We start from the raw sequence: 11896 nt of genomic DNA, 5'->3' as shown, positions 1-11896 counted from the left end.
CACCCAAAAATTTGGAAGGTGTATCTCACACGTACCGATACAGACTATACCGCAATTTAATTCTTTTTACCCCAAAGGGTGTAGATTGAATAGCGGAATAGAAAATTTTTTATAAAACGGTGTATCTCACACGTACAAACACAGACTAGGCCACAATTACAATTTTTTGTACCCTACAGGCAGGATGAGGAATAGGAGGAGTTCGGAACAGGAGGCAAACTGAAGCACCCTGCAATCCTCGGCGGTGGAAGATGCGCCCCAAAAATTTGGAAGGTGTATCTCACACGTACCGATACAGACTCTGCCGCAATTTATTTCTTTTTACCCCAAAGGGTGTAGATTGAATAGCGGAATAGAAAATATGATATCAAAAGGTGTATCTCACACGTACAGACCCAGACTAGGCCCCGATTACAATTTTTTGTACCCTAAAGGCAGGATGAGGAGTAGGAGGAGTTCGGAACAGGAGTCAAACTGAAGCACCCTGCAATCCTCGGCGGTGGAAGATGCGCCCCAAAAATTTGGAAGGTGTATCTCACACGTACCGATACAGACTATGCCGCAATTTAATTATTTTTACCCCAAAGGGTGTAGATTGAATAGCGTAATAGAAAATATGATATAAAAAGGTGTATCTCACACGTACAGACCCAGACTAGGCCCTGATTACAATTTTTTGTACCCTAAAGGCAGGATGAGGAGTAGGAGGAGTTCGGAACAGGAGGCAAACTGAAGCACCCTGCAATCCTCGGCGGTGGAAGATGCGCCCCAAAAATTTGGAAGGTGTATCTCCCACGTACCGATACAGACTATGCCGCAATTTAATTCTTTTTACCCCAAAGGGTGTAGATTGAATAGCGGAATAAAAAATATGATATAAAATTGGTGATTTTTCAATAGCACATGTGAACACAGCAGTGTCTTATGTTTTATGTCACGGTCAGCTCTGCAGCAGGCTATGAAGGGAGAAAAAAAATTCCCCTTTAACTTTGTAATTTTTAAATAGCAGATTAGTACCTACTATGCCACAATTTAATTTTTTTTAACCCAAAAGGGTGTATATTGAGTAGTGGAATAGAAAAAAGTATATAAAATTGAAAATCACTCAATAGCACATGTGAACACAGCAGTGTCTTATGTGACGGTCAGCTCAGCAGCAAGCAGGCTATGAAGGGGAAAAAAAAAAATTCCCCTTTAACTTAATTTTTAAATAGCAGATTAGTACAGACTATGCCACAATTTATTTTTTTTTAACCCAAAAGGGTGTATATTGAATAGTGGAATAGAAAAAAGTATATAAAATTGAAAATCACTCAATAGCACATGTGAACACAGCAGTGTCTTATGTCACGGTCAGCTCAGCAGCAAGCAGGCTATGAAGGGGAAAAAAAAAATTCCCCTTAACTTCATTTTTAAATAGCAGATTAGAACAGCAATCTGTAGTAAAATATAGCTGAACGCTGCACACAACAGACTGATAAAAATAGATTTTTTTCTCCCTCCTCCTCCTCCTCAGTGGGCTCAAGTGAGGGCAAAAAGATCTTTCACTGCACCACCCCCCACACAGCAAAATCGATGTAGACTGTCCCTGCCTAATCTCCCCAGCCTGTCCCTAAAATGCTCAAAAAGATCGTTCACTGCACCACCCCCCACACAGCAAAATCGATGTAGACTGTCCCTGCCTAATCTCTCCAGCCTGTCCCTAAAATGCTCAAAAAGATTGTTCACTGCACCACCCCCCACACAGCAAAATCGATGTAGACTGTTCTTGCCTAATCTCTCCAGCCTGTCCCTAAAATGCTCAAATAACTTTCTCTGCCTACACCCCGACCTGTCCCTGCATTCTTTTCGGGCACAATTTTTCACTGTCTGTCCCTAATCAGCAGCCAGCACGTATGATGTGTGCTCTGTCCCTACACTACAGCAGAATAATGCACCGCGCTGTGCCTCTCGAACTTATAAAGACATGGGTCACATGCTTCAGATGGCCAATCACAGCTACTAATACATTAGTAGGCATGGCTGGGATGGCTTAAGGCACACCAGTTAAACGCTTGTTGATTTGCTGTTGAAAGCCCGCCATTAAAAGCGCGCCATTACATACAAAACAGGAAATAAAATTACCACACGGATTTTAAACCTGAACATACAGTAAAGTATTCGGGTCCGTGTCCGGGTAGCAAAAATCCAATTATTCGGTACAAACCCGAATAATACAGTCCGTGTTCGCTCAACACTATTAAAGACCCAAAAAAACATATATTTTCTGAAAGCACAGGACCAGTAGAATAAAAGGAAGGTGCTACTGATTTTTAAGGTCCCACGATATTTGCGCAAATGTTTACCAAATCAATATTTTCCTGCTAAATTCCTACTAAATATAAAAGCTTAACCTGCATTGAGTTAATACATAACAGATATTTGTACATTTTTATTTGCACCTTTTTGCGAAATGGTGAAAACTGAACGTATAAAAAGCTGTAAATAGCCACATTTCTCTTTCACTTTTAGATTTCAGGGTTTTTAAAAGACCCCCCCCCCCCCCAAAGTATACATTTTCTGAAAGCAAAGAGCCAGTAGAATAAGAGGAGGGCACTACTGATTTTTAAAGCCCCGCGATATTTGCACAAATGTTTGCCAAAACAATATTTTCGCTAAAAATGCACTAAAATCATTATTAGCAGATACAAAAACAGAAAATTTGACAAAATCCTGGCTAAGTTCCTTCTAAATATAAAAGCTAAACCTTTATTGAGTTATTAAATAACAAATAACAAATATTTGTTAATAAATAACTAATAAAAAAAAATAACAAACATTTTAAATTGCGTCTTTTTGAGAAATAGTGAAATTTGGACGTATGCAAAAATTACTCAAACAATCTGGAGGTTTTCCTTTTTCACTTACAGCTTTCAGAGTTTATAAAATACCATATATTTTCTGAAAGCACATGACCAGTAGAATAAAAAGAAGGTGCTACTGATTTTTAAGGCACCGCCATATTTGCAAAAATGTTTATCAAACCAATATTTTCGTTAATAATGCACTAAAATCATTAGTAGTGGATTCATACATGGCAAAATGTACAATATTCCTAAGAAATTTAAAAGTTAAAACTGTATTGAGTTAATGAAAAATAAACATTTGAACAAATATTTGTACATTTTAAATTGCACCTTTTTGTGAAAATGAATGTGCGCGAAACTGTAAGTAAAAACAATTTACTCTAAAAATCCAGAAGTTACCATTTTTCACTCACAGCTTTCAGAATTTGAAAAGTCCCCTCAGGCTCGATCCAGTGCGGGTTCCTGCATAACACTGGAATTATATATAATAAGAGGTTAACCGCGCTAAGTGAAAAAGAGGAAGCTGCAGCTTCAAGTGTGACAACACCCAAAACGTAATACAAATAAAACAAGCTGCGCTAATTATGTGAAATGATATCACCCAATCATGAGTGATAGCAATAAATAAAATAAAAAAGTTTATAAATTTAAAATAAAAAATTATATAAACTGTGCAAATGATTTAACACCAAAAAGAGTAATCATATAATAAAATAAATATGTCAAATTATATGAGATGATATTACCCAATTCTAAATAATGGATGTGCAAAAAATATATAGTGAAAATTAATTGAGTCAAGTGAAATAAAGTTCATAAAGCCTCTTATTCAAGAGGATCCCAAAGGATAGTGAATGCAAATTCGGATGTTCACCAAAATTCACCAAGAATGAACGAAAAAAGGGTCCTGCATGAGTTTGGTCCGAATGCAATGAGAATTCAGCCATACACTTGTATTGCTGAATTTGCATCGCACAGACATTGCATGTGATCTGCGCAGCAATGCGGTGTGAATCACATTGCATGTCTGGCATCGCACCAGTGTGAACCGGCCCTCAAACCAGACATTTTCTGAAAGCACCTGACCTGTAGAATAAAAAAAAGGCCTACTAATATTTTGGGCCTGCAATAATTGTGCAACTGTTCATCATATTGCTTTTTTTCCACTAAAAATACATTCAAATCATTAATAGTGCACATAAACACAACATAACTTGCAAAATTCCTGCTAAATTACTATTAAAGCATCTTTCTCATGTGGCATACTAAAGTGTACGCTCATGAGGGGCCATGTTTACCCGCACAGGGATGCACATCCCAGTACAGGCAGTCCCATTTATGTCAATTGGGATGCAACGGCTGCACACGCATAGCTTCTGTTTCCAATCTGACATCCATGAGGGCGTGGGTGCACGACCCCAAAGGCAGACAGTGTGAGCTCAGGGACATGCATGTGGATCTACATGGATGTAAAATTGGGAGCAACGGCTCAGTTCGTGCAGTTGCTACATTCCAAATGACATCAATGGGACTGCCTGCACAGAGATGCACGGAACACCTGTACATCCCTGTAAAGGTACGCTGTGTATGCCGGGTGTGAACAAGGCCTTAGGCCCCTTTCACACAAGCAGACCGATCGTTTTTCAAGCGGGCCCAATCAGACCACCTATTGTTTTCTATGGAGAGGCTGATGTAAATGGACATGTGTCTGTTTACACCCGCCTTCATCCGATCTGGTCCACTAAAAACAGACAGATGGGGATCCCATTCCCTATCCATCTAGCAGATCAGATCAAATGAAATTGGACAGGTGGCTCGTTTCCATCCGACCGCCCCATAGAGAACAGTGGGCTGTGTCCGTGTCCATTCTGCATCAACGGAACGGACGTGGACCTGTCATCTGCCTGCTTAGCGGGGACCAGCAGAGAAATCCCTCAATAAGCAAGCGGATCTGCTTGACAGAGTCAGCTCCATGCTTGTTTTTCTTGGATTTTTTTTTTTTATATATTTTTCTTTTTTACTTTTTTTTTACAATTATATATATATATAGACCAGTGCAGCCAACAACAGTGCAGCCAACAACAAAAGAGAAAAACAGGAGAGCGCCTCTAAGTGCAATATTTAATAAGCATGGGTCAGATTAGCCAGAAAAAACCCACATAACAATTTAAAAGGTAAAGCTCATCTCAGGTGAGGCTGCTTCAGCGGAGGGGAAATCCAGGCATCCGAGCTGTGGGATGGAAAGCCTTACTCCAGCATGCTGTCTCCGGAAAGAGATGAACGAGTTCCGGATCTTAGCTGTGCGGGCCACTGGTTGGAACGCAGTGCCAGCTGGCGTGTGACATCACCATGGATCAGAGGAACACAATGTGTTTCCGAGCTGCTCCACGGTGACCTCACATGCCAGCCGGCTTCAAATTGGCTTCACTCCAGAGGAGAAGCTTTGCCCTAGTGCGGAGAACTTATTAACTACCTACAGCCCACCCATTTGATCCATTGGACTATTCACGGACTTAATTTATTTTTTTATACAGTTAACTATTTGTTTCTACCTGTGGGCGCCAGCATTTTATGTTTAAGTGCAGCCAACAACAGTCTTCCTGATTACCACCACACCAGTACCTGTTGCACCAGACCAGTGTATGCCAACAACAGTACTCCTTATAATCGCCACACCAGTCGCAGTGTCACCAAACCAGTGTAAGCCAGCAAAAGTGCCCCTTATTGTCACTACACCAATCCCAGTGTCACCATACCAGTGCGGCCAGCAAAATAGTGCCACTATTACCAGAGTCAGTGCAGGCATCATCAGTGTCCGTGATCTATGCAACTTTAGTACAGTTTCACCAGAGCCAGTGCAGGCAGCAGCAGCATTCCTGATCTCCACCACACCAGTGCATTGTTGCCTCTGTCTGCGGCCTGTACTGACCATGGCCTGTTTTTAATCAATAAATAACAGTGCAGCACTCTTTTAAAACAAATATTTCTGACAAAATAAAAACAAAACCTAAATGTGACTATGTGGTTTAAAAAAATATTGAATAAATATACATTCCATAAACTATAAATGTGTTCTTAAAGCCCAACTCTGAGCTTATACTCATCCCATCCTTCGTTCCTCTGAGAAATGGTGCTCCCCCATGGTCCAGCGGTGGGCTGTTCCTGCACTATGGAGCCTGCTCTGGGCTTGATGACATCAGGAACAGTCCACAACTCAAGACCGCTGGAAAGGGGGGGGGTGTCAGATGAGTCTTGTACTAGGGATCAGAGGTTTAGGTAAGTAAATATCTTTTCTCCTGTCCCCTAGGCAAAAACTTGCAGTTAACCTATGTAGTGTATTTATTATAGTTATATTATGTATAAGAGCAGTAGTATTAGGAGTAGTTAGGTTTGATCATTCTGCTGCATCTGCTTTGTTGTTTAACATGTAGGCAGGAGGTGTTTACATGCACTGTGGTAACCAGCGAGTTTTGGGACTAATTCAATGTGGCAAAGGTTTGTTTACATGTTTCTATGACACGCGGCAGTTGGCTTTGTATATGTAAATGTGATACGTATGAAACTCTACCTACTCATTGAAAAAGTCCAATGGGACATAACGCGTCAGAGAGGGGGGCTAAGTGACATCATCAAATTTGAAGGAATACATAGCAGTCTTGCAGTCGGCGGATATCTACAGTAAATCCACAAAGTATTCACATCGCTTTACTTTTTCAACATTTTGTTATGTTACAGCTTTATTCCAAAATGGATTAAATTCATTATTTTCCTCAAAATTCCGCAAACAATAACCCATAATGACAATGTGAAAGAAATTTGTTTGAAATCTTTGCAAATTTATGAAAAATAAAAAGCGATAAGTGTTCACAGCCTTTGCCCAATACGTTGTTGAAGCACCTTTGGCACCAAATACAGCCTCAAGTCTTTTTGAGTATGATGCTATAAGCTTGGCACACCTATTTTTGGGCAGTTTCTCCCATTCTACTTTGCAGGACCTCTCAAGCTCCATCAGGTTGGATGGGGAGCATCGGTGCACAGCCATTTTCAGATCTCTCCGGAGATATTCAATCGGGTTCAAGTGTGGGCTCTGGCTGAGACACTCAAGGACATTTACAGAGTTGTCCTGTAGCTACTCCTTTGTTAGCTGTGTGCTTAGGGTGGTTGTCCTGTTAGAAGATGAACCTTTGCCCCAGTCTGAGGTCGAGAGGGCTCTGAAGCAGGTTTTCGTCAAGGATGTCTCTGTACATTGCTGCATTAATCTTTCCCTCAATCCTGACTGGTCTCCCAGTTCCTGCCACTGAAAAACATCCCCACAGCATGATGCTGCCACCGCCATGCTTCACTGTAGGGATGGTTTTGGCCAGGTGGTGAGTGGTGCCTGGTTTCCTCTAAACATGACACTTTCCATTCAGGCCAAAAAGTTCAATCTTTGTTTCGTCAGACCAGAGAATTTTGTTTCTCATGGTCTAAGAGTCCTTCAGGTGCCTTTTGCAAACTCCACGCAGGCTGCCATGTGTCTTTTACTGAGGAGTAGCTTCCGTCTGGCCACTCTACTATACAGGCCTAATTGGTGGAGTGTTGCAGAGATGGTTGTTCTTCTGGAAGGTTCTCCTCTCTCCATAGAGAAATGCTGGAGCTCTGTCAGAGTGACCATTGGGTTCTTGGTCATCTCCCTGACTAAGGCCCTTCTATCCCAAACACTTAGTTTGACAGCCCCACTCTAGCAAGAGTCCTGGTGGTTGCATATTTTTTTTTATATATATATTTAAAGCACATAGTCACCTTTCAGTTTTGTTTTTATTTTGTCATTATTAGATATATTGATTTTACAAGAGTGCTGCACTGATATTTACTGATCATTTGCATTACTATGTTTTAGTGATTCCTCAGAGGTGTTTAACAGCTCTTGATATATAAATATAAGTATTTTTTCTGTCAGTCACGATTCTAGTAGCGCAGGGGTACATATTTTAAAATACATTATTATTTATGTCTATTGAATGGACCGATCCTTTGCCTGTTTGCTGACCATGTCTTTGCCTGCCACCTGCACTGACCCATCAGCACGCCCGACTAACTACTTTTCTGCAAGACTCCCAGAACCACTGGAAATCTTTCTTCCACCCCATGTATTTCCAGGCCAGTGAACATAACATTCTGGGGGTATCCACATACCAGTAGGCTAGGCTTTCTTGGCTTAAAGGAATGTGGATTGCTATAAGTGATCCTACAGTAAGCTATATTTCCTGACCACTCATATAAAGGAAACCATTGCAGTACATTGGTGCTGATACAATTGTACAAAAACTTGTGGTAAAAATGAAGTCTTCAAAAGACTTGCTATTCCTCTTAACCTTTTCCCTACCGGTGCATTGTAAAATGATGCTGGCAGGAATGCTCTGTCCCTCTGGGCAGGCTTGATATGATGTCTGCCTGTGCTGGCCGCTCTCCTGCGACCCCCCGGGGGCGCACAGTGTGGCGATCAAGAATGGGGCATGTCCCTCGGGACACAGCCCATGCCTGATCAGTGTAAAGAGCCAATAAAAAATGGCTCTTTACCATGTGACCGGCTGTGTCCAATCACAGCCGGCCACATGCACTGTCCCTACGCACGCCGCTCATGCGTGCCCCAGGGGCACGCAGAGCGGCGATCGGGGGAGAGAGTGTCACTCTGACACAGTCCATCCCTAATCTGGGTAAAGAGCCAATAAAATTGGCTCTTTACCACGTGACCGGCTGTGTCCAATTACAGCCGGTCACAGAATGTCAACAAGTTACCGGGCTCTCCTCCTCACACACCAATCCTGTGTGAGGAGGAGATTGCGGTAACAGCTAGTTACCGATCATACAGTGCACACTAAAACACACTGATTGTCCCCCCCTATAAAGAGGACCTGCCACTAACCCATCAAAGTACCTTTCACTAGCCCATCAAAGTACCTGTCACAAGCTAATCAGAGTACCTGAGTACCTGTCTCCAGCCAATCAGGTACTCTGATGACAGGTACTCGGCTACTCTGATGGGCTGCTGACAGGTACTTGGGTACTCTGATGTCAGGTACTCGGGTACTCTGATGACAGGTGCTCTGATGACAGGTTCTCGGATACTACGATGACAGGTACTCCAATGACAGGTACTTGGGTACTCTGATGACAGGTACTCGGGTACTCCAATGACAGGTACTAAGGTACTCTGATGACAGGTACTCAGGTACCCTGAGTTCCTGTCATCAGAGTACATGTCACTAGCTCATCACTGTACCCGAGTACCTGTCATCGGAGTACCTGCGTACCTGTCATTGGAGTACCCGAGTACCTGTCATCAGAGTACCCGAGTACCTGTCATCAGAGTACCTGAGTACCTGTCATTGGAGTACCCGAGTACCTGTCACCAGACCATCAGAGTACCCAAGTACCTGTCTCCAGCCCAGAGTACCGGAGTACCTGTCTCCAGCCCAGAGTGCCCGAGTACATATCTGCAGCCCATCAGATTACCCGAGCACCTATCTTCAGCCCATCAGATTACCTGTCTCTAGCCCATTAGAGTACCCGAGTACCTGTATCCAGCCCTTCAGAGTACCTGAGTACCTATCATCAGAGTACCTGAGTACTTGTCTACAACCATTCAGAGTACCTGAGTAGCTATCTGCAGCCAAGAGAGTACCCAAGTACCTGTCTCCAGCCCATCAAAGTACCTGAGTACCTTTCTCCAGCCCATCAGAGTACCCGAACACCTCTCTGCAGCCCATCATAGTACCCAAGTACTTCTCTGTAGCCCATCAGAGTACCCAAGTACCTGTCTTGAACCTACAGTACCTATCTGCAGATCATCAGATTACCTGAGTACCTGTCTCTAGCCCATCAGAGTACCCAAGTACCTCTCTGCAGCCCATCAGTGTACCCGCATACCTTTCTGAAGCCGATCAGTGTACCTAAGTACCTGTCTGCAGCCCACCTGAGTACTTATCTGCAGCTCATCAGAGTAACTGAGAACCTACCTACAGCCCATGCACCCTAGATTCTGTGTTGGGGTGTCTGCTTTCCAAAATGGGGTCATTTTGTGGGCATTTCCATGGTTCTGGTGTTCCAGGGCCTTCAAAAGTGTGATAGGTTGTAATGAAATTAGATGTGAAATTTATGCTCCTATAACGTCTGAAGATGCTACTTGGATGTTTGGCCTCTGTATGTGGCTAGACTGTGTAAAAGTCTCACACATGGGGTATCGCCATACTTAAGATGAGTAGCAGAATGTATTTTGGGGTGTAGTTTTTGCTATGTACATGCTATGTGTTAGAAATATCTGATAAATTGACAACTTTATGTAAAAAAAAATAAGTTTTCATTTTCTTTCCACATTTTCCAAAAACTTGTGGAAAAAAATGACACTTTCAAAAGACTCATTATGCCTCATAAAATATATGTTGTGGTGTTTTCTTTCCAAGATGGTGTCATTTTGTGGCTAATTTGATTGTCCTGGTACTCCAGGACCTTCAAAAGTGTGATAGGTCGTTAGGAAATGATATGTGTAAGTTATGCTCGTAGAACAACTGACGGTGCTCCTTGCATGGTGGGCCTCTGTATGTGGCCAGGCTGTGTAAAAGTCTCACACATATGGTATCACCATACTCAGGAGGAGTAACAGAATGTATTTTGGGGTGTAATTGCAAGTTTGCATATACTGTGTGGGAGAAATAACTTGTTAATATGACAGTTTTGTGTAAAACAAAGAAAAATATTCTTTATTTTCCCAAAAATACAACTTCAAAAAACTCACCATGCCTCTTACTAAATACCTTGGACTGTCGAATTTCCTAAAAGGGGTAATTTGGGGTGGTATTTGTACTGTCCTGACATTTCAGGGCCTCAAGAAATGAGATATGCCGTCGGTACATCAGGTGTGATCAATTTTCAATAATTGGCACCTTAGCTTGTAGACTCTATAACTTTCACACAGACTAAATAATATCCACTAATTTGGGTTTTTTTTTTTTTTTACCAAAGATATGTAGCAGTATAAATTTTGGCCCAAATTTATGAAAAGAAATTACTTATTTGCAAACCTTTATAAAATTAAAACAAAATGTTTTTTTTTCTTTTTCAAAATGTTTGCTCTTTTTTCACTTATATCAAAAAAAAATAAGAAACCCAGTGGTGATTAAATACCACCAAAAGAAATCTCTATTTGTGTGAAAAAATGATAAAAAATGTGATTGGGTACAACGTTGCATGACTGAGTAATTATCATTCAAAGTGTGAGAGCGCAGAAAGCTGAAAAATGGTCTGGGCAGGAAGGGGGTGAAAGTGCCCTGTATTGAAGTGGTTAAAAAATATCTTGGGGTGTTTACTCTCCAAAATGAGGTCATTTTAGGGGTGTTTCAACTGTCCTGGTGCTCCAGAGCCTCCAAAATTGTCATACTGTAGGTAGTCAGGAAATTTGATGTGAAATGTATAACCCTGGAACACCTGAAGCTTCTTCTTAGTATTGGGCCTCTCAATGTGGCTTGGCTGTGAACAAGTCTCACACATGCGGTATCACCATTGGAGGAGTAACTAAATGTGTTTTGGGGTTGTAATTCTAAGTATTCTGATGTTGCATCTTAGAAATAACTACTGTTAAAATGACAACTTTCTAAAAAAATGTGTTTCATTTCTTAAAATTGTGACAAAAAATTATAACTTCAGAACCTCATCATACCTCTTAAAAAAACACCTTGGACTGTCTAATTTCCAAAAAGGGGTCTTTTTGTACTGTCCTGGCATTTTAGGACCTCAAGAAATGAGGGAGGCAGTCAGTACATGAGTACATGAAAACTGCTAATTTTTTTTTTTAATACATACCATAGTTTGTAGACCCTATAACATTCCCACAGGCCTTTCACAGGACTTCCGGGTTTCGCAGGGACCACGATGCATTTGGCTATGATAGAGAGAGACTGCCTGATGACGTTATCCTAGCGAAATGCATCGTGATCCCTGCTAAACCCGGAAGTCCTGTGTATTAGCGACGTCACCTCCGCTCTAAGCATTGGAATGCATGCCAGACCGCTGCC

The sequence above is a fragment of the Pelophylax lessonae genome (genome assembly GCF_965119305.1).
Source record: "Pelophylax lessonae genome assembly, chromosome: 4".
Lineage (NCBI taxonomy): Eukaryota > Metazoa > Chordata > Amphibia > Anura > Ranidae > Pelophylax > Pelophylax lessonae.
Note: the sequence above shows the minus strand (reverse complement) of the source record.